The sequence below is a fragment of the Drosophila bipectinata genome, chromosome 4, assembly GCF_030179905.1.
Source record: "Drosophila bipectinata strain 14024-0381.07 chromosome 4, DbipHiC1v2, whole genome shotgun sequence".
In the NCBI taxonomy this organism is placed as follows: Eukaryota; Metazoa; Arthropoda; class Insecta; order Diptera; family Drosophilidae; genus Drosophila; species Drosophila bipectinata.
In genome coordinates this window covers 5,320,442-5,346,675 of record NC_091740.1, presented here as the reverse complement: position 1 = coordinate 5,346,675, position 26,234 = coordinate 5,320,442, and the positions used below count along the sequence as shown (strand labels likewise).

The following is a 26,234-nucleotide window of genomic DNA, read 5'->3' as shown; positions in this document are numbered from 1 at the left end:
TTGTTGAGCGTTCTTTAGCCGCCCTTTGATTTGCATAATTCCAAAGTCGTCTAAAAATGGGCAAAGAGAGCTGAGGTCACTGTGCCTAGATATAGATTTTCTTGCCAGGACTCGGCTGATCTCTGGAGAAAAGGCTTCTTTCTGCACCATCCTTACGATTTGATGCAGAGCTTCTCGTAATTCTGGGTCTCGAATCGCGCCCACATGACGAAGTCCTTGTGGGTGGCCTAAGTTATGCAGATACCTTTGCACGTAAGCCATAACCAATAATAATTTGTTATATGATGAATAAGAGGTGATGATTTAGTAGTCAACTTAACAAACATGAGCTATGACGCTGGTTGGTTGTCTTCTTTCTTAGTGATGTTGGTCAGGTTGGTTAGAGAACGCGTTCTTCGGCCACCGATTCTTATTCTCCCGTAGCCAATCGGGACCGAACCACCAGATGTCGTGCCTGGCCAGCTGGTGAGGGGTAAGACCCTTGAAGCGCAATCGGGTGCCATTTTCCCAAGGTACGTGCTGCCATTGGGCTGACGTACTTAGTGTCGAAATCTTGCCAATTCGGTTTGAGACGAAAGTCTTCCAACGTTTCGGTTTTTCTTAAATCCAATCTAAAACGATTGATGCATCAGTCCAGAAATTAACGGACATGGGAATTCCGGTGGATAAAAACTGCTCTAGTACCCATTTAGTCAGTTGGGCAGCCAACCGTGCACCAGAGAGTTCGATTCGAGGAATTTTTAGTGGCTTAGTTGGCGTGACTCGACTCCGTGCTGACAATAGGGCCGTGCTCACTCTCCCGGATTGATATTGTATTCGGAGATAAACACAGGCTGCGTTTGATTGCGAGGAGCCCTCACAAAAGGAGTGTAGTTAATTTGACATAGGTTAACTGGTCTGGTGACCAAGCCATCGAGGCATTTTCGATGGCATCGAAGTAAATTCTCCTTTCCGATAACCTGGCAATAACAAATATGGTATTAGATCTACTCCAAATAAACCGTCGCTGCGGCCGGGCCTGGTAAAGGTGGGATCAGCCAAGTGTAATCCCTGAAGATGCTGAGAAGTGTCCACGTTGACCTTGCTTCTTGATAAATGAGAGGTTATCGAGTTAAGCACATACGCTGGTCGCACCAGATGGTGAAATTGAGCGCCCGAACATGAGCTTATGGAAAACTCTGAACTAAATCTTCAGGTGTTATCACCGATCCCGGTGATCCATTTGCTGTGACTCGGTGACGTGGAAGTCCCAGTAACTGGGAGCCATGATCGATCAAGGCTCGAATAACTGTTGTTTGTCCGTTGTTGTTATTATGTTGTTTTATTAGAGCTGTGGCCAGTAAAATGGATCGAGTTGACTGCGCGGCAGTGGGCATCAGCACTGTAGTGGCATTGGAAGGTTGAGCTAGGGCTTTGTTTACACGTGCGATGCAAAGCTTAATTCCGTTATTTTTTCCTCCTCTTTGTCGAAGTGAATGAAGGAGTTAAAAAGGAGAATAATGGTTCCGTGTTCAGATAAGGTTTCCATTCACGACCTAGATGGAGCTGTCGGAGATGACCATGGATTGTGGAGTCGTGGGTGGATCGCTCCCCTCATGGTCCACCAAAAATGTTGTGACAAATGCCTTTCATGGGCTGAATGTCAAAGTTGAGCACAGTTCTGCTCGGGAGATTTTTGAACCCAAACGACTAGCCAGAGTTATGCATTTAACTTCATTTATTTATTTACTTACAAATTAATTAATTTTGTTTATATAGGTTAGGTTACAATTACTTCTGAATGGGACAGCTTTAGCCCCTCGTGGTTTCCCCCTGACCTTCTCCACCACTCCGATCGCATTGTGTGATCTACGGCTCTTCTTAAACAACAACTTTACTAGGGGAGAGAAAAGACAAGTATAGCTTTGCGGAGATTACAGGGAGAAATCTGGGTGGATTTTAAGCTCGCTGAAGAGGGAGCGATAAATCGAAAAGATTAATAACGCCCATACCGGAAGAAACTGGCAAGCCAAAACAGGAAAAAATTGGGTTCAGCAAGTAACATAAGAAAAGTTCGTTGGCTTGCTCCTCTTCCTACAATAAACAAACTTGCAGTTATTGTAACGCACAAGGGCATAGTCGTGCCCAGTGTAGTCCGGTCGCTCGCCTTGATTTAATGCAACGGTTTGAGCTTGTAAAGTCAGCCTCACTATGTATAAGTTGTCTGCAAACACACGGTGGCGAAATGTAAATCGACTAGGTGTCAAATTTGTGCAAGATCGCACCACAAATTTGTGCAATACTGTGACCGAAAATATCTAAGCATAGCCACCACCAAATGAAAATCATCCTTCAGTGCAAAAACTTGATGGTCCCTCTACGTCACATGCTTTGTATGAGTCATCAAGAGGTTTTCAAGAGGTTTTCAAACTTGCCTGAAGATACTGCATTCAAGAGCTCGGTTAAGGCAATAACAGTTTTTAACTCAGAGATTACTTAAGCATTAGGAATTTCGTGGGTTCCCATAGATAATATATTTAAATTCGAAATGTATGTTTCAGTTATGGGTCAAAAGACGACTAAACGGAAAATTCTTTCGGTGAAATCCAAGCTGTTTAACCCATTTGGCCATACTTTGAAAAGAAAAGATCCTATGGCAGGAACTTTGGTTAAATAAGTTATATTGGATGAGTCAATTCCACTGCACTTGGAAACAGCGTGGAACAATTACATATTGCCGTGCCGCAACTAGAGGACATCCCAATTTAATGATTCGTCGTAAATTGAACCTTCATCCCTCATTATTGAGTCATGGGTCAAAAAGCGACTAAACGGAAAATTCTTTCGGTGAAATCCAAGCTGTTTGACCCATTATGCCATAATTTGAAAAAAAAAGATCCTATTGCAAGAACTTTGGTTAAATAAGTTTCATTCGGATGAGTCAATTCCACTGCACTTGGAAACATCGTGGAACAATATACATATTGCCATGTTGCAACTAGTAGTGTAGTGGGTAGTGTAGCTGCACGCTAAGCGTTGGGTCGTGGGTTCGAACCCCACTCATGGCAATCATGACCTCCAAAGTTTTTCGGCTTCATTATGCTTAGTGGTCTCTTTTCCGATGCTACTAAACATGTGAGGTTGAAAAACGGTATTCCCAGATATCGACAGGTGGCAGCCCCACCTCTCGGATAGGTTGCACCTGGCTAATCACCGGATCAACCGAATAAAAACCGATTAACGAAACTAATACAAGAAGAGAAGAAACCAACCACCCCCCCAACCCGTTGACGACCATTCGCATATCGAAACGGACACGAATTGGACAATGGAACGTGAGGACTTTAATGGAACCAACCAGACTGGCGCAGTTTGAAGGAGAAATGGAGAAAAAGCAGATCGCAATCGCAGGCATCAGTTAGATGAGGTGGAGAGGCATCGGGACAACAACAACATCAAGCGGCAATCTAGTGATGCACAGCGGGACCAAGGATGGAGGCAGGAGCGGAGTCGGGATATATGTGTCCAAACAGTACAAACAGGCACTAATTTCCTGGAGCCCAGTATCCGACAGAATCATCATTGCCAGATTCCGATGCAAAGCTAGACACATCACCAGTGCTATGCCCCAACAGAAGACGCCAGCGATGACATCAAAGACGACTTCTACAACGCCCTCACATCCTCACTCACTAGGATCGAAAGAGGTGACATAAAAATTCTCATGGGAGACTTCAATGCGAAAATCGGCCCCAACAACAACGGATTGGAAACAATCATGGGCCGACATGGTGTTGGCACACGCAGCAATAATGGTGACAGGCTAATCGACTTATGTCAGACCTTCCAACTGGTTATTGGCGGGACTGTATTCCCCCACAAGGAAATCCATAAATACACATGAACCTCTCCGAATGGACATACTCGCAACCAAATCGACCACATCTGCATAAGTAGGAAATGGAGACGCTCGATGATGGATGTTAGGAATAGGAGAAGCGCGTCTATCGACAGTGACCACGAGCTGATAATCGGAGAGCTTTTAATTAAGCTCAGACGAAACAGCAACACTGTCAACAGGACCACAAGAAGACCGCCTCCCATTAACGTACAACGGCTGAGTGACTCCAACCTATCCACCAGAATGGCCACAACGTTGCGTGAACAAATGACAACACAACCGTTGAATCACTCATGGGAACAAACATGCAGTATACTGAGGAGCACCGCGGAGGAGATGCTTGGCACCTGACAACGCAGGCGCACGGATTGGATATCAGCGCACACTTGGGAACTTATCAGCAAACGGAACAGCCTAAAGTCGAAAGCAGATCATGACTGCAGAGCTCGCGACGAACACAAACAGCTCTTTGTAAACAGCAAGACTCGAACAACATGCGCTCACTGTACCAGATAATTAGTCAACTGACCGGAAGCTGCCATAGGCGAACCCAACCAGTGCGGGAACCAGATGGAAGACTCCTTACTGATGATGAGGCAAAACTCCAGAGATGGCGACAGCACTTTAGGGAGATCAGCTGCACAGAACAACCGAGCAGCACGCAAGATAACTTCAGGAGTATTGTACCGAGCAATAACCTCAGAATATCACCCACGGCACCATCAATTAGAGAAATAAAGGATGCAATCAGGAAATTAAAACGCAACAAAGCGGCTGGAGATGACGGCATACCGGCCGAACTTCTCCAGATTAACACGCAACTAATGGCCGAAACACTGCATCCACATTTCAATAATATATGGGAAAGTGAGCGGACCCCAACATCCTGGAAAAAAGGAATCATCATTAAGCTACCGAAGAAAGGAGACGTCAGTGACTGCAACAACTGGCGAGGCATTACCCTGTTGAACACAAGTTACAAGGTACTAGCCACTCTACTAAACGAACGTCTTCAGGAAAAAATAGAGCCAACAATACGAGATGAACAAGGATGTTTCAGGCCACACAGGAGCTGCGTAGACCAGGCAAACACACTGCGCGCAATAACCGAACAAAATGTGGAATGGCGCTCGCCGCTGTACCTCCTGTTCATAGATTTCCAGAAGGCATTCGATTCGGTAGACAGAGCAGCGATATGGAGGGCTCTTGCAAGAAAGGGAGGGAAAATCATAAACATAGTGAAAGCTATGTATGATGATGCTGAGCTGGCGGTACTGCACAACGGGAAAATTAGTGCACCCTTCCAGACGAACACAGGCGTCAAGCAAGGATGTCCTCTATTACCACTTCTGTTCAACTTGGTAGTCGACGAAATTATGAGAGAAGTATGCATGAACAGACGCGGAATCACCTGGAACTTCACCCGACATCTAGAAGACTTGGATAACGCGGATGACATATGTCTCTTGGCTCACAAATTCGAAGACATTCAAGCCAAAGCTAGGGACCTCGAGATCCGAGCCAGCGCAGTAGGCTTAAAGATCAACGCATCAAAAACGAAAGCTATGCGGATCAACAACTCCAACACAAACAACATCACAATCGGAGATAATACCATCGACTTCGTGGACAGCTTCACCTACCTCGGTACTATCATAACATCAAATGGTGGAGTGGAAAGTGATGTGGAGAACCGACTGCGCAAAGCGAGGTCTGCATTTGGAAGACTACAACGAGTATGGAGAAACCAGCAGATAAACAGAAAAACAAAGCTGCGCATATTCAACTCGTGTGTAAAATCCATACTGCTATACGGATCGGAGACGTGGCTGACCACTCAAAGGATATTGATGAAGTTGCAGGCTTACATCAATAAGTGCCTAAGAATAATACTTGGGGTATTCTGGCCAGATAGAATATCCAATGAGGACTTATGGCACTGCACAGGAGAGGTCCCAATCCAGGAACAAATAAAGAAACGGAAATGGAAATGGATTGGCCACGCTCTGAGGAAGGAACCAGGAAGCATCGTAAGAATGGCTCTGGAATGGAACCCACAAGGAAGCAGAAGAGTGGGTCGCCCAAAGATGACCTGGCGCCGTACAGCACTCCTAGAAATATCCCGGAAGAACATCAGCTGGGACACAATAAAGCAAACAGCGGCAAATAAAGTTAGGTGGAGAGCCCTTGTAGAGGCCCTAAGCTCCCAAGAGGAGTAATAAGGAAAAAAAAAAAAAAAAAAAAAAACTAGAGGACATTGCAATTTCGAGATTAGTCGCAAATTGATCCCTTTTCTGACGCATCGATGAGAGCCTTTGGAGGCTTTGTCTATATTCGTGGCGAGTCTTTAAAGTTTAAAGGATGGTGCGCATGCTATAGTAGTTGAATCGCTCACAGAACTCATTGCTGATGATGAAGGCCACCGACTTGGGATACGGAACGGGGGCCGCATTCTTTGCGCCTTCTTCCGATTTCGAAATCGCTTTCGAGTCTTTTGGCTCCTAAATTTGACCGTTTTTACCGTTATCCCCGCTCATTTTCGTTTCAGTTTCAGTTATTTTTCCTTCAAAGCTGGTGATCCTCTGCGATCAGGACCAGCTCGCCCGTCCGGATGTCGTTCTCTTGGTGCTGCCCCTTCGACCGCGCCTGCTGGCTTAAGACGTTCACCCGGGACCATCGGGGCAAAAACATTTGCTTGATTGACTGATACCGTTCCGTATCCCAAGTCGGTGGCCTTCATCATCAGCAATGAGTTCTGTGAGCGATTCAACTACTATAGCATGCGCACCATCCTGGTGCTGTACCTCACCAACAAGCTGGGCTACAACGAGGAGACCTCCACCGTGCTCTTCCACATCTTCACCATGCTAGTCTACATCTTCCCCCTGATCGGAGCCCTCATCGCCGACAAATGGCTGGGAAAGTACAAGACCATATTGTACTTGTCGCTGGTCTACAGCCTGGGCTCCATGGTGGTGTCCTTTGGCGCCATCCTCCTGCCCGGAATGCCCACCAATTCGGTCACCATTGTGGGCTTCCTGCTGATCGCCATAGGCACTGGAGGCATCAAGCCTTGCGTCTCGGCCTTTGGCGGCGACCAGTTCCCGCTGCCCGCCCAGAGACTAGAGCTGGCCAAGTTCTTCTCGGTGTTCTACTTCGCCATCAACGCCGGCTCGGTGATCTCCACGACAGCGACTCCCATCCTGCGGGCGGATATCCACTGCTTTGGTGAGCAGGACTGCTTCTCCCTGGCTTTTGGCGTCCCCGCCGTCTTCATGATCGTCTCGGTGCTAGTCTTTGTGGCGGGAAGGCGCCTCTACCGCTGCCAGCCCCCGGCGGGTAACATGATCTTTGGGGTCTCCAAGTGCATCGCCGACGCCTTCAGGGGCTGGTGCAAGCGCAGCAAGTCCGAGCCGGAGAAGAGCTTCCTGGACTACGCCATACCGACAGTGGGCCCCAAGCTGGTGGAGGAGACCAAGTGCCTGGCCCGGATTCTGCGACCCTACCTACCCTTCCCCGTGTTCTGGGCGCTCTTTGACCAGCAGGGCTCCCGCTGGACCTTCCAGGCCACCCGTATGGATGGCAATGTGATGGGCTACCATCAAGCCCGACCAGATGCAGGTGGTCAACCCGCTGCTGATCCTGGCCTTCATACCGCTCTTTGACTACATAGTCTACCCGCTGCTCCGCACCATCGGCATCCGGCGGCCGCTGTAGAAGCACACCATTGGCTTGCTCCTTGCCGCACTGGGCTTCTTCTTCTCCGCCGCCCTGGAGATGAAGATGGAGCAGGCGGCCTTCGCCACTGCCCCTGCGGAACAGAACACCGGTCACCTGCGTGTGTACAAGGGGATGCCCTGCAAGTAGGAGTTCACCTCCGGCCTGGGAGCGTCGCCGGAACAGCTGCCGCGGGCCATCGAACCTCTGGGCATGTGGGCGGACCTGTCGCTGATCGTACCAGAGGCCAGGGGGTACGACTTCAAGGCCCTGCGCCTGCGCCCTGGAAAGTCTGTGAGCTACTTCCTGGCTGGAAACAAGCTGTCAGAGTTCAGCGACGGCCTGGAGATGCCGCCGAGTGCCAGCAGCCCCTGGTAAGGGCTCTGCTCAATACGCCCTCCGACGAGGGGTCTGTGCTTCTCAGGGCCAAGGGCTCAGGCCCCGAGCCACTCATCCCGATCAACCGGATGTTGTAGCAGCTCTACTTCGAGACGAGGGAGGGCGGCCTCTACAGCCTGGTGGTGGAGGGAAACGCCAACGATGGCTACCAATATAACCTACTCGAGGTGGTGGCACCCAGCGCCGTGTCCATTCTGTGGCAGCTGCCCCAGATCGTGGTGATGACGGCGGCGGAGATCATGTTCTCGGTGACCGGACTGGAGTTCTCCTTCACCCAGGCGCCGCCCAGCATAAAGAGCGTCCTCCAGGCCTGCTGGCTCCTCTCGGTGGCCATCGGCAACATGATAGTAGTGGTCATCGCCGAGTTCAAGTTCACCAGCTCCCAGTCCGGCGAGTTCGCCCTCTTCGCCTGCCTCATGCTGGTGGACATGGTGATCTTCCTGTGGCTGGCTCGCAGCTACCAGTACAAGAATCTCAGCGAGGAACCCGAAGCGTACTCTACTACCAGCGAGGCGCCGCCGCCGCCCAAGCCACAATCCATTCTCCGGGAAACAAGATCACCGGCTGGCCGCCGGGCTTCTAGAGGAAAGCATTCGCCACGCCCGCCCAGCGGTATGGAGGCGGAGCTGGGATACGGAGCCTATCGTAACCATGCCTACGACAACGACTTTTCCGAGGCCTGAGTGTGGACCGCATCACCCGCATCCATACTTACGCATCCCCACCATTGAGCATCCCCACCATTTAGCATCCCGCCCACGTCCGCCCCTATTTGCATTTAGTATTAGGCGCCCCTGTATTTATTTCGTTTGTTCGCATTTAATGTATAGTCTCTGATTATGTTCGTCTATACGTTTGCCTTTTTTTTATCAAATTGTTTGTAAATACTTTTTATACGCCGATCCGAGCCAGTGGTTTTTATATTAAACTATCTCATTCAACAAATGTGCTTGATTGCCGTCTTACTTTTAAAGTATAAATAATTGGTAAAATTAAAATAACTTTTTAATTTTTTTGTCATTTACAATACCTGAATAAACTAATTGTTATAAAGTTTTTTATAAAGAAAAGTAAGTATTAAACCACTGCCAAATTTAAAAAAAAATTTTAATTTTTTTCCATTTTAAAAGCCAAAATTTCTTTAAAACCAACTAGATATTTTATGAAATTTATTTAGCAGCCACAAAGCTATAGAATATAGTTTCCGATCCTTATAAAATTTGGTAGGTTGTATGATTTACACCCAAGCTATGGCATTTCCGATCAATCAGTTATATGGTAGTTAAAGGATAATGTTGGCTGATCTCGGCCGTTCCGGGAAAGAAGGGTGTGTTCAAAGTTTCAAGTCGATAGCTTTAAAACTATGAGACAAGTTCGCATAAAAACAGACAGACAGATAGACGGAAGGCAGACGGACATGCTAATAGGTTAGATTAGGTTGGGGCGGTGATGTGGAGGCCAGGATTTGACCACCCGTATCCACTTGATTCGGTGAGGGTTCTTATGATACAGCATAGGGATGGGGTCCTCCAAGGGAACCCCATCCTTTCTACTAAAGTGCCCAAACAGGCTCGGGGTCCCATCCAGTTTTCAGCATAAAAGGAACAAGTCCGCGTGGAAAGATCTCCGTGAGGCCTGCTAGGTTCATAAGTGTTGCTGCACCCAGGAGATTGGTTCTACTACGCCCAAGCGCACAGCAATGGCACAGGAGGTAAGTGACCGTCTCCTCCTCCTCCACATCCCTGCAGCTCCTACAGTAGTCGTAATGTGGCACCGATAGTCTCAGCGTGCGTTCCCATTAACCAGTCTGATGGCCTTAATCAAAAGGAACCGTGATGGCCTTAATCGCTCAACTGTGGTCCTGCCTATTAAGGGAGATACGAATCATTGATATTTTCCTAGAGTGGATGTGCCATATAATGCGTGAATTTCTGCAACTTTGGAGATTCCTCCATTTTCTCAGTGCTAACAGGTCAAAGTGATCCCGGCATTTCAGACTAAACGTTACTAAGGGAATGCCTACATGGCCGTTAATCGAGGGTCTGAAGGACTCATTTCGACAACGACGCTCGCAGTGGAAGCCGCATCCCATCTGGCCATTCAACTTCGGGACATCCGTGTATGTATGAAGGGAACACGGTTGTCCCGGGATTTGAGCAGTCCATTTCTACCTCGATTAAATGGAGACCTTATAGTTTAATGTGGGATGATCGACGGGTATACAGTAGTCCGTAGCCGCCATAGACGTGGAACGGTATAAGTCGAACTTTGTGTGTCCATAGTTAGTCCTTTTCCATAGGCCCGCCTCGCGCAGCCTGATTACCGATAGCGTGGTTACCTTGACCCCCAATATCTCAAAAAGTTATAGATCGAGTATGAAGATAAGGGGTCAGTTGGTGTGGTAAGAAGACTGCCTGATATGCAGAACTCCGCCATCCCTTGCGTTTTTCTAAACCTGTCCTTACATATGAAGTTTGTTAGAACAGGCCACCAGACCACTACCTCGTAATAGAGGATAGGTCTAACGAACGCTATTTACAACCATCTTACTATTTTTGGAGACATACCACATTTGAGTCTAATGACCTTGAGGCAGATTTAGAGCGCGGTAGTCGCCTTGTTTGCTCTATCCATAGTGCTTAGCTTTCAGTCCAGGTACTTGGCGTTACCACTAAAGGTAAGTGTTAACCCTGAGAGTTTTGAAAGCCGTAAACTCAGTATTTTTACTTCCTAGTGAAAAGGACAAGTTCGGGCTCAGATTCACTTACTCCTAGCCCGTTCATATTTGCCCATGCTGAGAGAACCCTCAAATTGTCCGTCATGGCATCGAGTCTGGGACAATTTTCCAGAAAGGGCAATTGCGACATCATCCGCATAAGCGGAGGCAACCACCACCTTCTAGGGATCTTTGTAGGTTGTTAACCGCTAATAGAAACCATATTTAACATAACATTGATATTTTTTCTCAGGAGACTAAATATAGAGTAAATAATGATTAAAGGAAATTAGAAAATTAATAAGATGTTATATGATAGATATATCAGTAGGTGATAAAGTCTTATTAAATAGGAGAAATTAATATTATTATAACGAATAATAAAAACGAAAAACAAACAGTTCATAAGGATAGATTAAAAAGGTTTATTTCTTACTTTATTTCTTACTTCTTACAAGGAGGCTTGAGCTTACTTAGAACCAAGGAAAAATGTTAAAATTAGAAACAACTGAACATTGAGAATGACGCCTTTGTTGCTGCTGCTGCAATAAAAAGGAACAAAAAAAGGACATATTTTTCCTCTTACAAAAGAGTGAAAGTGTTGGCGACCACCATGGTGACGTCTTCGACTTGCTACTGCCGGATGTGCTTTTGGACAAACCCTATTAAATTCCTAGGAGTAAGCCGCCGTTAGGGTGCCGACCACGGCGTTAAGATTTTCCTTTTCGTTAACGTTCCTTGTTGAAGGTTCTCTATCTTTTTCTTCTTGTAAAGCTTCCAGCTTGCTTTCCTAGGATTGCGTATTGGAACCTGGGTGAAGTTCTCGAAATTGTTCACTTATTTTATGTATCGGTGGTCTGAAAAGAAGTGTTTCTCTAAGACTCTTTCTTTCTCTAACAACCTTGTCAAGAAAGTCTTCAGGAGGCGAAAGCAGCGAATTAGTGCTTTTTTGAGGAAGAAAACCCGTAGGACTATTTCATTAGGAGCTATCTTAATATGGTTTAACAGGTCACTCCTGGCATGATCAACAATGAGCGTCCAACATAAGGCGAGACAAAAATATGGCACTTGGGAGCTGCCGCCCTCAGCGTAAGCCCAGAATATCTAACTATGGGCGCAACACCAATCAGAGGCCTTGGAGACAGCACAGCAGGTACAGCATGTAGGTTGTCCAACGATGGAGGCTCCAAGATGATAGGAGGCTAAAGATTTTTACTCGGTACACTGATCGCTTCATGCAAGGAATCAACATCAGTGCGCCTCGTCTGAGAGGCTCAACATGTCCCTTTGTAATGGTAGTGTAGTAGGCGATGGTTAAATATTTGGTTGTCAGTGACATCCTTGAGATTCTCCACCACAGTAATTTTTTCTTAAATTTCGGAGCTCAACAGAAAGTCCTCCTCCATCCTGACTTCTTGAAAAGCCATTGTTAAGTCGCTCTCCTCCCATTCAGGAAAATCCCGAAATTCCTAAAAGGCGCCCCTCTTCGGTCGGCTCCTCCAAGTGCTCCTGGCACCCAATGTATATACCCGGACCGTCACGTGCTCGAAGCTGTACTTTATCCGGCATCCTGTCTTTTCCAGGATTGACGCACTGTTCTCGTTTTGCAAAAAATAAACTATTCCGATTCTCCACCTTGGCGACTCTCCAGTCCGGTAAGTGTCGAGTTGCACATCTTTTACTTCTGTATATTCACTTGCCGTACCCGGACGTGTTTCTTCGATCGCTCTTGCCAGTTTGCAATTATTTTCGATCTTGAACTCAAGCTTTCTCCTTCCGCGACAAGTGGAAATATAACGATTAATCTCTAAAAATAAATTCGACTAAATAAGTTCATTAAACTATATATTTCCTATTTATACATTTAATCGTTTAAAGTTATCTCTGTTGCGCTTTAACTATATTCTCCAACATAAGTCTCTCCGAGCTGTACTCTCTGGACGTAACCCGTTACATCATAATCTGTGGAGTTTGTTGTTCTTAACGACGACAAGCCTTCGTTGCACATCTCTTTTGTAACGTCGTCTCTTACATCCGATCTGATCGTCCACTCTCGGCCACAGAGTGCTTCAGAGAGCCTTAATTCTTTACACGCTACTACAGTGGTCTGCAATCCGTCAAAAATGAGTCTTATTTGCACAGCAAAAAAATGTGAATTTGGTGGATCCATCACGGGAGACTCATACCTGTCTTGTTGGCTCTGCAACAACTGCTCACATATTAAATGACCTTATCAACAAGAAAATTGGCCTGACGTGGTCTTGCATCGCTTGTAGAGAAATTGAGTCAGAGGTGCGGACTTTTATAAAACAGACGAGAAATGGTTTCCTAGATGTTCGCAAGCAATTCTCGGCCCTTAATGAGCAATTCCTCGCTCTTGAAACACAATTCCTTGGACTAAAGTTGTTAAGTGAATCCCCCAGACGAAAGATTCCGAACAACTACCTTTTGACTGCTAAATTATTGAATACCCCTAAATCCCATGCCGTACAAGTCGATGAATTTTCAACACCAAACATTTTACCGTCGCCTACTTGTCTACCTACTGATGCTGTTTCAGTACCAAGGGACTTGATGAGCCTTCCTTCAGGGCACACTTATATTATTACAAGTATTCTGGGCCAATTTTTTACAAAGAGTCATTCTTTTGATTTTGATGCTATCGTGCTTACTGAAACTTGGCTTAACTCTTCTGTCTCTGATTATGAAATTCTTGTTTCCAAATTCATAGTGTTTCGATTGGATAGTCCAACTTTTGCAGGTGGTGTCCTCATTGCTGTTAGTAATGAGTACCCTGCTGAACTTATTCCTTTCCCGAATGAGCTCGAAATTGAGTTCATTGCAGTGAAAATAACTGGCTCGTCTCATATTTTCCTGACCTGTTCCTACATTCCTCCCATGGCTGAAGATATTGTATACTTTCATCATCTTGATACCATTAAGTCTGTTTTTTCGTTGGTCAAGGACCGTGATTTAATCCTAATCATGGGAGATTTCAACCTTCCCATCATTTCCTGGATCCCGTCTGAGGTAGACAAGTTCCTGCTTTCAAGTTTTCATAACGACTTTATCGATGGCTTAACTGATCTTGCCCTGCTCCAAATTAATCTAATTAATAACACTCATGGCAGATTTCTGAACCTTATTTTTTTACCCTTGCAGAGGGTATTAAAATTTTGTCCAAAAATGTGCAACGCAGTGAAGGAGACATCTGCAACCCTATAAATTATATATGTTCTTGATCAGGATCACCTCCTGAGTTGATATAAGCATGTCCGTCTGTCCGACTGTCCGTCTGTCTGTTTCTAGACGAACTAGTCTCTCAGTTTTAAAGCTATCGACTTGAAACTTTGCACACACCCTTCTTTCCTTCGCACGCAGTATATAAGTTGGAACGGCCGGGATCGGCCGACTATATCCTATGGCTGCCATATAACTGATTGATCGGAAGTGGTAAAACTTTGATGTTTCTAAAGTTAAAGACTTCAAATTTTACAAGAGAGTTATTTTTGGCTGAATAATACTATATGTCAAATTTCATAACGATCGGCCGACTATATCTTATAGCTGCCATATAACTGAACGATCGGAAATGGTTTTTGGTAGAAATACCAACTTTGGTATTTTTGAAGATAGAAGCTTGAGACTTTTTTTAGATTTTGTATTGTAATAAATTGGATTATATATTCATATTCCCATAAGGATCGGCCAACTATATCCGATGTTTGCGATATATATCCGGTTTAAACTGCAAGGGTATATAAGCTTCGGCTCCGCCCGAAGTTAGCTTTCCTTTCTTGTTTTTTTTTAGATTTTGTATTGTAATATATTTGTTTTATTTTAATATTTTCATAAGGATCGGCTAACTGTATTCGATTTTTGCGGTATATTTATCCTTTTTTAACTGCAAGGGTATATCAACTTCGGTTCCGCCCGAAGTTAGATTTTCTTTCTCGTTTCTAATGTGTCATCCGCTGTGACAGTCATTCGGTCCCCGCCGCTATCACTTCCTGAAGACTTTCACAATCCTACACTATTAGCATCGGTGTTAATTGATGTGCCTCACAATGAAGCTTTCTTTAATGTTCAACCTCGTTTCAAATGCTTCAGAAAGACTGATTTTATGGCCCTTCGGAAACATTTGGCTGAAATCGATTGGAATGTTCTTTCGTCTATAAACACAATTGAAACAGCTACGGATTCGTTTTACGAAATAATTCATAATGCCTTGAACAAATTTGTTCCTGAAGTCCCATTATCATTCTCTACAAAACCACCTTGGTATAATAAACACCTTTCTCGTCTTAAGAACAGGAAATCTAGAGCTTACAAAAAGTTTCTTAAGTCAGGATCGATGTGCCATCAGTCAAACTTTTTTTATGTTCGCATCCAGTTTATCATTCTCAACGATCAACTTTATAAGCAGTATATCATGAATTGTAAGGTAAACTTTCGTAATGATCCAAGCTCCTTCTATTCTTTTGTCAATATGAAACGTAAATCAAATCTTATTCCTCCTTCCCAATCATATAAAAATATTTCACATTATTTTGAGCTAGGTATTGCTAATCTCTTTGCGTCATTTTTTCAAACCACTTATTCGTCCGATTCATATAACCTCAATTCTTCTTATCCTTATAAATTATCACATATAAACAACATTTACTTTTCAAAATTTCGAATTCAGGATGTGTTCAAAGCTCTTTCAATAATAGATATTTCATTCTCTGCTGGTATTATAAATATGTGGTAATTACCACATATAAACAACATTTACTTTTCAAAATTTCGAATTCAGGATGTGTTCGAAGCTCTTTCAACAATAGATATATCATTCTCTGCTGGTCCTGACAATGTTCCTAGCTGTGTTCTAAGGTACTGTTCTGATATCCTTTGCTATCCTCTCACCATCTTATTCAACTTATCCTTGGAGCTGGCATGTCTTCCCAAGAGATGGACCGAATCTTTTATTATTCCGCTTCATAAGAAATGCTCTAAAGCACTTATTGAGAACTACCGGGGCATTGCTAAGCTATCTGCGATTCCCAAACTGCTTGAGAAACTGGTTACTTTCCAACTGCAACATATTTGTAAAAGCATTATTTCCACTTCACAGTATGGTTTTGTCAAGCATCGCTTTACCACAACTAACCTCCTTGAATTCACTTCGTTTATCCACAGAGGTTTTCTGAGCCGCATGCAAACTGATGTGGTATACACTGACTTTAGTAAAGCGTTTGACTCTGTGAACCACCATCTCCTCCTTCATAAGCTGTGTCTTGTGGGGTTTTCTCCACATCTAGTACAGTGGTTGACCTCTTATCTATCGAACCGCACGCAGCGTGTTTTCTTTAAAAACAGTTCATCACAGATTATAAATGTTTCATCTGGTGTCCCACAAGGTAGTCACTTAGGACCTCTTCTGTTTGTTCTTTTTGTCAACGATTTACCTAGTGTTGTAAACTATGCTACTACATTTATGTATGCTGCTGATGTCAAGTTATGTCTTTCTTTCACAGACCATTACCTTCATAGGCACCTGCAATTAGACCTTAACGAAGTCTTCTTGTGGTGCTCCAACAATCTCCTTTTACTTAACTGCTCTAAGTGTAAGGTTATGACGTTCAATCGCAGTGTGCCTCACATCGTTTCGTACTTTCTTGGGAAGACCGTCTTAGATCGTGTTTCTCTAATTAACGATCTTGGAGTCCTTTTTGATAATAAGCTGTCGTCCAACGAACACATATCATAAACAGTTAATAAAGCCAGAGATGTGCTAACTTTTATCAAACGTTGGTCTAAAGAATAAGCCTTATGAGCAACTAAAACTCTATATTTACCGTTGGTTCGTCCTATCTTGGAATACTGTTCTAGCTTTTGGCGTCCGCTATACTTTGTTCACCAAAGGAGGATTGAATCTGTCCAAAAGCAGTTTCTGCTATTTGTATTAAAAAGCTTAAGCTGGGATACTGCTGCTTGCCTCCCGTCGTATCATTGCCGGTTAAAACTATTAAACCTACCTCTTCTTTTTCTTCTTCTTAAAAAATTAGTGTTCTCTGTTCCTAATAGAGTAACTAGATCCTTCCGACCCCTTTGGTTACCATTTTCTAGGTCTAATTTTGCTGAACACGATCCATTTCGCGTAATTTGTAAAAATTATAACTCATTGTCCCATTTATTATCCCCTGAACTATCCCTAGATGTAATTAAATCCAAAATTATGGAATATCTTTTATCTTAATTTATCCTTACATTTAGTTATAATAATCTAGATTTTAGAATAACAGATAATTGTTAATAATAAATAAATAAATAAATAAAAAAATGTTATCAATGTAAGGTTGCGACTTGTAATTAATAGAAACATTATAGCGATAGCGACATTGATAAACGATGGGCTATGGTAAAAAACGTTGAATTTTGCTTTGGGTGCCTGAGATGAGGCCATGATTCAGGCAATCAGGCAAAAGTATGCTAGAAGAAGATTAATTGTAGACCCTAAGCTTGTACGTTCCATTATAACAGTATGGTACACCAAGATGCTACTACTGCAGCCCCTACTGTTAATGATTGGAAAGCAAAGAAAATTGGATTCCACTAGTTTGCTTCACAGTTCCTAAAATAGAATTACCAACACAATTGGTATCCAAATATCGACTTTGTACAGGAAATCATATATCATCAGCTAAAAAATCCTCCAATAAAAGGTTACGAAAATATCGAGCCCAGTATATTAATTGGAATAGGCAACTGCCATGTTACCAAAAAGATTCAAAGCTTACAAAAAGAAAATAACTTGATAGCCGTAAAGGCTGTTTTGGTCTGGCTAGTATATGGATCTACTCAAGGAAAATCAGTATTGTTTTGAAACTTAAGTATTTCATGCGGACTTAAAAATCAAAAACAATGAAAAGGAAATGAACGAGCTTATAAAATAGTATTTTACTACGGACAACTTTTGCATTAAAATCCCGAAAAATCCCATTGAATCATTCGAATAGGCCATAACACTCCTATTAAAAAAAGGTTATGTTAAGTTAAGCCATTGAAAGAGGAAGCAAAGAAAGACCAGAATGTTATATATGTTACTAGGGGTGTTATATATGTGACTACATTAATATAAGCATGTCCGTCTGTGCGTCGGAAGTTCCGACTAGGAACAAGTAGGAACGGTCGAAATCGGCCGACTATATCCTATAGCTACCATATAACTGATTGATCGGAAATGGTATAACTTTAGTGTTTTTAGAGAGTTTGAATTTAAAGTTAAAATTTCACATGTGAACAAAATAATACGACGTGCCAAATTTCATAAGGATCGGCCGTCTATATCCTATAGCTGCCATATAACTGAACGATCGGAAATGACCCAACTTTCGTGTTTTTGAATATAGAAAGCTGGAACTTAGTACAGATTCTATTTTTTTGGTCAGTTTATCCGACCTACCAAATTTCATAACGATCGGTCGACTATATCATGTAGCTGGCATATAACTGAACGATCGGAAATGGTTTTTGGTAGTAAGACCAACTTTGGTATTTTTAAAGTTAGAAGTTTGGGGTTTTTTTTTATGATTTTTTATTGTAATTAATTGGTTTTGTTGTGATATTTTTACAAGGATCGGCAAACTATATCCGATGTTTGCGATATATATCCGGCAAGGGTATATCAACTTAGCTTTCCTTTCTTGTTGAAGATAGAAGCTTACGACTCTTTTTTAAATTTTCTATTCTTTTTTTTTTTTTTTTTTTTTTTGTAAATTAAGTTGATTTCTAGCTCAGTAGAGGGGGAAGAATTCCTTGGCCGTCCCGTGAAGACGGGTAAACGCCAACGCCTATGTGTGAAAATAAAAATTTTAAGATACTTGTTATGACAATGCGAACAAATTATAAATTGAGGCTTGATGATGTGGATGGGAAATAAACGATAATGAAGATAGATGCGATAGTCAACTATTTAAAGTGACCGTGTTAATACATGCAAGTTATCCAACCCCTAAATACAGGCCACTTATGGCTTTTATAAACAATATTTTCAATCTCTGCATTTGCCTTTGGCTTGATCTTTGGCTCAATTATCCAACCCATAAATCCAGGCCACTTATGGCTTTCCACTTATGAATTTTATAAACAATATTTTCAAACTCTGCATTTGCCTTCGGCTTTGTCTTTGGCTCTAAGGTCCGATCTCGGTTCCCCATAAACAAATCAAAATCAAAAGTAAACATCAGCTTCCCTCCGAAGCCCAATCAATTACGCCTTTTGCGTTTCAAGTACCCACCAAATTGGATCGATCAGCTTAATCGAATTTCACAATAAGATGCGACAGTTTCATCTTAAGCCTCTAATCTAAACACAACTGATGGCCGAGGTTCTATGGATCAGATTTAGAATTAAGAAGTCAGTCTCATTTTGACCGAGACCGCGAACGGTTGACAAAAATATTTAAGAAAAATCAAAAGTGTCTTGTAATTGTTACGTTTAATAAATAAAGGTTTAACACCAAGTTGTGTAATTAAAAAATAAAAATTACATTTTTTTAATTCACCGAACTACAAACAATTTAACTTGCACATGCTGGTTGTTAATAGTTATCTATAGTTAATATAATTAATTATCTCCAGTGACATAAAGAAGTTAAAAGGCGCCTTATAAATCTATATTAGCCAGTTTAATGAAATTAGTTATTGAGCTGTAATTTTCAACTGATTCTTGAGAAAAAAAATCGATAAATGTTATCGTATTTTAGAAGGAGCGGGAAGTTCCTGCGAATATTATCGTATTTGGAACAATTTAAAATTATGTGTGAAATATCTTCTATTGTATTGAAATTGCAATCGCAGTTGGGACTGTCATGGACTTTTAGTTTGTATAGGGTATATTTATCAAAAGAATGACCGCTGAGGATTCTATTAATTTGTATGATCTGCAATCTATTAAGATTGCAGTTTTCAGATTGGAACCATGGTTTGGGTAAGGTATATGGATGCAAAAATAATTATAGTCGCGCTCCCAATCAGTTTAAATTTTATTGAAGATGTGAGTGATAGCATCATTGATCGTGTATAAATATCAGATACACGATCAAGGATCCCAAGGTATTGGCGTTTTTTGCAGCAGAGTCAGCAACTTCATTTCCTTTGATATTCAAATGGCTCGGAATATGATGTAGTTGAATAACCAATATATTGTTATACATTTTTTTGAGTATATCAGCCACAATGCGATTAGAAGAATTCCGCTTTTGAAGGGCTTGAATAGCACCCAAACTATCCGTTGGGATAGCTACCCTTGTAATATGTTGGTCAATTGCAAATTCAATGGCTTTCTCTAAGGCTGTAAGCTCTGCAGTAAGTGAAGAGAACTTCTTATTCATATAAAAGCTTTTAGTTGTGTTACTATTGACATGATAAAAGGAACACCCAGTAAAATTATCTCTAATAGAGCCATCCGTGTAAATTATTTCGAAATTTTGGCTAGTTAATAAACAATGTTTTTCTCTAAAAAGAATGTCTACCACGTCAGAGCTGCTAGATTTCTTGTTATGGCAAGAACCCTTAAAAAAATTAGAATAAAATGTTAAAAACTGAGGATTAGAAAATGAGCAATCTACATAGGTTAAAGAATCAAAAATGTCTTTAAATTCTAAGTATGTTTTGATACAACTAGTGTTTTTGGCGGCGAAGTTGTTTTTAAGTAGTAAAACAGCTGGGAGATTAGGAGTGAAAATTTTAGCTAATTCCTTAGCTGTAGCTAGGTGGTAAATAATATTTACAGAAGTGGATTTTAATAGTCCAAGGGATTTCCTTAGGTAGAAATTAGTATGTATTTGGATACTATACTTAATCACTAGATTGTTGCACATAATATTTAAAGAACGTCTCCTATTGTTAAAATGTATCACAGATGATTTGGAAGGATTAAAAGTTAAATTAATCGTATCACAAGTTTCTTTAAAAAGATTCACCTTTTGTTCAAGAATTTCTCTTGCAGTCATGAAGTCTTTGTCAAAAGCAATAAGAAAAAAATCGTCCGCGTATTGAAAAAGTAGACTTTTATGATCAATAATAGTATGAAGGACGGTTGAGTACAGGTTAAAAAGAATAGGACTGAGGCAACTTCCTTGACTAACTCCTTTGCTTACAATGACCTCGGATTTTCCCAAGACCAGGATTCTTTTTCTTAAAAAGTCAGTAATGAAATTAATGTAGCGGTGGTTGAAACCAAAATCAACAAGAACTTTGCAAAGAATGGAGATATTGACAAAGTCAAAGGCTTTCCTCAGGTCCAGTACTGCTGCCAAAACATGAAAGACCTTGGCTTTAAGACTAGCAACATTGTTTATCACATCATTAATGCATTGTGCTGTTCAGCGGTTTCTCCTGAGGGCGTAAGACCTGTCAGGAAGTAATTGATTTTTTGTAATGTGTTCTTCTAAGCTATTTTTAACAAGACCTTCAAGGCACTTAAAAACTACACTTAACAAACATTTAAGTCTATTGTTAGTAATGATAGAGGAATCTAATTTTTTTTTTTGGAACAGGTACGATTTTAATTTTTTGCCATATATCGGGTATTTGGTATTTAAAAATATCATTCAACATGGAAACAAAATTTTGAATTTGTTCGGGTGGTAAAGATAGAAGCATACTATAAGAAATGTTATCCAATCCCTTCGAAGAATTTGGGTTTCGAGTCTTAAGAAAGTCTAAGACTTCATTAGGAGAAAAGTATTTTCTATTTATGGATCCAAGTTCAAAATTGGGGAAATTATAATTTATACAGCCTAGGGTATCAGGAGCTATTGCAATTTGCTGAACAAAAATTTGACGAACCTGGTCGTCAAAAAGTTTAGGTGTGGGTTTAGTTTGTCTATAATATTTTAAGGGTTTGATTTTTTCCCATAACTCTTTTGGAGACTGGGTGTTCGATATCGAGTCCGCTAGAGTATTCATGTTTTCTTTGCGAACTTTATAAAAACAAGAAAGGAAAGCTAACTTCGGGCGGAGCCGAAGTGTATATACCCTTGCAGTTAAAACCGGATATATATCGCAAACATCGGATATAGTTGGCCGCTCCTTATGGGAATATGAATATATAATCCAATTTATTACAATACAAAATCTAAAAAAAGTCCCAAACTTCTATCTTCCGATCGTTCAGTTATATGGCAGCTATAAGATATAGTCGGCCGATCGTTATGAAATTTGTTAGGTCGGATAAACTGACCAAAAATATAATCTGTACCAAGTTCCAGCTTTCTATCTTCAAAAACACGAAAGTTGGGTCATTTCCGATCGTTCAGTTGTATGGCAGCTATAGGATATAGTCAGCCGATCCTTACGAAATTTTCGTATTATTTTGCCAAAAATAGCTCTCATGTGAAATTTGAACTCTCTAACTCTAAAAACACCGAAGTTATACCATTTCCGATCAATCAGTTATATGGCAGCTATAGGATATAGTCGGCCGTTCCGACTTATATACTGCGTGCAAAAGAAAGAAGGGTGTGTGCAAAGTTTCAAGTCGATAGCTTTACAACTGAGAGACTAGTTTGCGTAGAAACAGACAGACGGACAGACGGTCAGACGGACAGACGGACATGCTCATCTTTGGAAAAATCTTTTATAACTTTTTTAGGCTGCCCCATATGGGCGATTTGGCATTAATATCGCCCCCACTAACGAGGGACCATTTAGTTTAGTAGCTATGGACATAGTTTCCTTGAGTCCTGCTTTAAAATCATTTATGCTCAAATTAGGTGGGGCATATACGCTGAATATGTTAAAGTTGTGCCTAAGGTTTTTATTTGATATACCGATAGATTCGATTTTTGAGTTAATACTTAGGATTTTTATGTTAATATTCTTTTTCACGTAAATCCCTACGCCCCCATAACCATCCTCACGAGGCTTGCAAATGAAATTATAGTTAGCTAGACTACACATTGCATTATCCACTACCCAAATTTCAGATAGGATAGCAATGTCAATATTGTTATTAATAAAAAAAAGTTCCAACAACTGTTTGTTATTTTGTGAAGTTAAGCTTCATTAAGCTTAATTAACTCCATCAAGTTCCATTCGGAACGTTCTGACGGCTGGTCACATATAAGCACTTTTTTTTCCTAAACTGTCAAAAAAAAAAAAAAGAGAACTTTCCATTTTAAAAGTTGCAACTTTGCAACATCGAGGAAGATTCTGCATAGACGGAGGAATTTCAAAATTTCATAAAGGAGGGATTTAATATTATTACAACGGGAGGAAATCCCCTTAAGTCAAAAATGCCCCCTCAGCCACGGCAATGACCCTGCGCTCTGATGCGGCTAATATTAAAAAAAGAAAAACATCGGATCCAGAAATTTCTCAAAAAGTTCAGGAAGAAATGGAAATGGACAACGGCGATTCCTCCAAACCACAGCAAATACCGCTTAGCTATAAAAGCAATCATAAAGGTCCTTATATTGTTTATATTGGCAAACTCACTAACGGTGACAGTACTAGAGAGAACCGTGAACCTATTAATGCCCTCGAACTAAATGCAACTATTTTTAAGCTTAAACTTAAAGATATAGTAAAAGTCAATAAAATAGGCTACGGGCGTTGTAAGGCAGAGTGCAAGACAGCTAAAGCAGCTAATGATTTATTAAATTCTGATTTAAAAAAAGAGGGCTACGACCCTAAAATTCTTAGGCATTTCATTTTTAAAACTGGTATCATTTTTCAAATTCCAATTAAATTTACTACTGACGATTTAAAAGAATTTTTTTCATCCCCAGTGCCTATTCACGAAAATATTAGAGTTAATAGAAAAAATGAAAACAAAGAATTTGTCCCCACGTCCAGGGTTAAGATTATTTTTTAAGGCTCCCAGATTCCAGAGGAAATTGACTTCCTTTATACAAAGATCAAAGTGAAACCTTATGTTCCTTTTAGCCAATGTTTTAGGTGCTTCAGATTTGGGCATTTTGCTCAACACTGTAAGCAGTCTGAAGAGAAGTGTCGCAATTGTTCCCTTTCTCATCCAAGAGAAGAGACATGTACGACACTTAAATGTATAAACTGCCACTTCTCCCACACCGCTACCTCACTTGAATGTCCGGCAAGATAAAGAGCGTTTGCCATACAGAAATGTATGACATCGCAAAACCTATCTAGAGTGGAAGTTGGAATGAGATATCCTGCTCTTTTTGATAAACTAGCTCCATCCACTCCTTAGATTTTTAATACCAACGAATTCCCTCTACTAGAAACCCCTAAAAATTCTGCATCCCCGGTTTTGCAGGATAACACTAAACTAGCTGCTGAATCTATTCACAAATATTTACCCTACAACAAAATAGCTAAAAATTATAAAAACAAGTCAATCGAAGGAAGAAAGTCGCTAGAGACGATTTCCAATTGGAAACAAATTATAAAAGATCACGAAATTTCTCTTGAGGAAAGATTTGTTCCCCTTCAAGGGGCTCCTCTTTCCAATCAACCGGCTGATTCTAGCTCTTTGCCACCTTCAGCCAGTTCTTATCAGAACTCAGCCTTAAAAACAGCTGAGAACAGTTTAATCAACATTTCTTCGGAGATTGCCTCCTTCCTTTTAATAAACAATCCGAACAACTCAGGTAATACCAGATCTTTTCTCGAATCCTTAAGGGATATTATAGCCAAAGCCAACTCTGAAATCGATATTAACAAAATGAAATCTATAATGTCTTAATCTCTCATCATGATTAAGCCTATAGAAATAATATAATATTCAAATTTTCTATTCTAATAAATTGAATTTAAAACAGAGGTCGGCACCCCAATACATTGATATGATTTTACCGCATTAGTGTTAGTAACGAATAGCAGAAAGTAGGCTTTGAGCATGACGTTTCACACATTTATACTGTGTGTGTGTGGCAGAGCTCGGGCAGAGAAATTTCCTATGCCCCCGAGATAGGGCCGTGCCGACCTCTGATTTAAAATAAAGTTCTCATAATGATCGGCCAACTAAATCCGATATTTGTGATTTAAATCCGATCTTAACTGCAAGGGTATATCAACTTCGGCTCCGCTTGAAGTTAGCTTTCATTTTTTGGTTTTTTAATTGTTTTTACTTGGTAAATTTAATATATGCCTGCGCATACATAAAAGCACACATGTACTTACAGACATAAGGATATGTACAGTTTGACAATAAATAACCCGGACAAACATTTTTGATCATAACTTTTTAAGGAACTGTATTCGAGAAAAAATGCAGATACACAACTATTAAATAGGTATTGTGTTCACATATATTCAGCTGGTTTCGTAGTGGCTTCCTTGGGCTGCGATGCAGAGCCCTAAACGTTTCTGGAAATTTAGCGCAATGGGCCGCAGGAGGTTCTTCCGATAATCGATCCCGTTCTCGGAGCAATGATTGCTTCAGCGCCTTCAAACTTATGTGGCGTTAAGTACATGCCCTGGACTCCAAAATAGACCAAACACTATAGTCCATCGGATTAAGATCTGGCGATTAAGGTGACCATTCACTGCATGTGATATAGTCCGGGCAATTGGCTTTGCACCAGTCCTGAGTCAATTTGGCTCTATGGGCTGACGCTAAATCCTGTTGAAACGTCCACTCCGTATCACCGAAGTGCTGCTGGGCCCAAGGAAGCACAACAGTTTCCAAAATGTCCCGTCGGTATACTTCCTGATTGATTTTGACCCCTTGATCGATGAAAACAAGGGGTGTTTTGCCAGTGGCGCATATTCCTCCCCAAACCATTAAAGACTGCTCACATTGACGGCGCTCGATTATTGCAGAGGTACCTGGAGCTTTAGCAGACCAGCTTCTGTCATTTTGGAGATTGTGCGCATGTTGGATGGTGAATATCTCCTCGTCCGTGAAAAAAATACGTTCCCATTTTTGACCTGCGGCCCGACGCTTTAGCTGACGGCATCTTTGGAGTCTCACGCGCTTATTGTCATCCGTAAGAAGATGCATTTTTTGGAGCTTTTAGGGCTTGAGATTAAGTTCATTTTTTGCTATCAACCGAAAACTTTCTCGATTCACTCCGATTTCACGGGCTATTTTTCTGACCGAGACTCTGCAATTCTGAGTGATCCACTTTTTCACTATCTGGCGAATTCTGGAAGTGTTAGCGGTACATGGTCTGCCTCGTCCAGGATGGTTACCTTCATAGCCAAGCTCATTAAATCGCCGGATAGCGTCAGAGACCGTTTGTTTTGGTATGCCAAGCAAACGAACAATGTCGCATTGGCGATTTCCTTGTTGAAACAGTTTTAAAATTTCGCAACGATTGTTAGACATCCCGAAAGAAATATCAAATTGATGGAAATCACAAAAATGTAAATATATTTGTTTCAGAAAAGAACAAGCTATCGATAAATGCATTTATTTAAGGGCTGCATCATTGATAATATTGTTATATTTATGATATATTCTATGTACATGCACAATTGACATTTTTGTTTCTTGGAGTTTTTGCTTATACTGCAACTGCTTTTATACCCGGTACTCGCACAGTTTTGT

General features: G+C 41.4%; 1 protein-coding gene and 1 pseudogene across 6 annotated transcripts in view; both read left to right on the top strand.

The window, feature by feature from the left end:
• Nucleotides 1–26,234, top strand: part of LOC108124132 (43 kDa receptor-associated protein of the synapse) — a 443,392-nt gene that overhangs the window by 415,394 nt on the left and 1,764 nt on the right. The window lies entirely within an intron of this gene.
• On the top strand, nucleotides 6,583–8,717 carry LOC108119340 (peptide transporter family 1-like; annotated as a pseudogene).